Here is a 1476-nt window from a genome sequence, read left to right on the forward strand (position 1 = left end):
TGCAGACGGACTGATGCGGATGTTACCTTTGTTTACTGAGAGTGATTTAACATCCCAAAGCGCAGTAATCCCGAAAGTTATTTGCCTTAATTTCCCCTAGATACTCAAATAATATACTATTTCCAGTAAAATTTGACAACCGTGAACGCATTCATTGTAATGCAATCTCATAATTTAGGCCGATGGAAAACTCCCACAGACAAAAAACTCCGTACAGTCTTTGTAAGTTTTATGAGCTCCAAACGCATTATATTCGGATCCAGGGGGCGTTCCCCCCCTCCTCCCGTCAGCCCGAAAAAGAGAAGGAAGAAAAGGAGAGGGAAGAAAGAGGGCAAGACGTTTATATTTGGTAATTATTTATGACCGAATTAGCTCAAACTGCATATTAGATGCTTCAAAACTTCAACAATTTTCCGGAACAAAAATTCCTCCGGACTCCCCTTACGCCCCCCTTTCACTCATGGTGTCTGGAACCGCCTATGAAACAAATGCGATGCCCGCTATGGACGGGGTGTATTATCAGGGTGTTTCAAAAAGGGTGTATCATTACGGTGTTTTTTTTTTTTTAAAACCTTTGCTAAACTCAACATTTCTGGTGCTACTGACCCTCAGTAACATACATATAAGTGTAATTTTGGACTCGAACAATTCTACGAGGATCTAAAGAACCCCTTTTTTCGTAAAATGGGCTGATTTTGAGGATTTATTTTCAAGCTGTATATTTACATATGAGACAATTTTTTGGTGATTTTTCAATTAAAATGCTGGGGGCTGAATGCAAAGTTTGGATGCAAGGGGGGCAGCCTCCTGGGGATTTGGCTTCTTCGATGTCAGGTGGAGCACTCCCGGTGGCTGGGCTCATTGGATGCCAGGTGGGGCACCCCCGGAGCTCTTGTTCCCCAAAAACACGTATCACATTGCTGAAATTCGTACTCTGTTGCCTGGGTCAATGATTTGCCTTCAATTGGCCGGCTATGCAAAATGGCTGTCGTGACGCACGAATAGTGGTATCAGAATTTCATTGGCATCAAGATTACATTGTTGGTTGAAGGCGCTTGTCTGTGTCGTATCTGAGTGGCCCTATACAACGATGTTGACCAGAAATTTTCAGAATTTTGGAGTCTTCAATCGAGGCGTAATTTTGAAAAATGCCCAAAGAATATTATTGCACTTCCCAGATTTTTTTTTCCTGAAATTATTATTTCAAAAAAGAGGGTCCAAACGCTCGGTTCAGATTGCGGTTTTATGTCTTGTGGCTTTAGTCATCGTATTCTCATGCAAGACTGAGAGTGTCGCCGTTTACAAGATCGCAGCTTACTCAAAAGTGGTTGTGAATTTAATAAATTTTGCGCGGACAAAATGAGCTTTTGACAATGAACTGTGAATAATCAGAATTGAAAAAAAAGGTAGGTACTTTGTCCACTGGGCCATTTACGAAAGGCGCAGAGCGTGGGTGGATGGAACATGGATGTCCTG

Source organism: Bemisia tabaci, chromosome 7 (genome assembly GCF_918797505.1).
Source record: "Bemisia tabaci chromosome 7, PGI_BMITA_v3".
Taxonomy (NCBI): Eukaryota; Metazoa; Arthropoda; class Insecta; order Hemiptera; family Aleyrodidae; genus Bemisia; species Bemisia tabaci.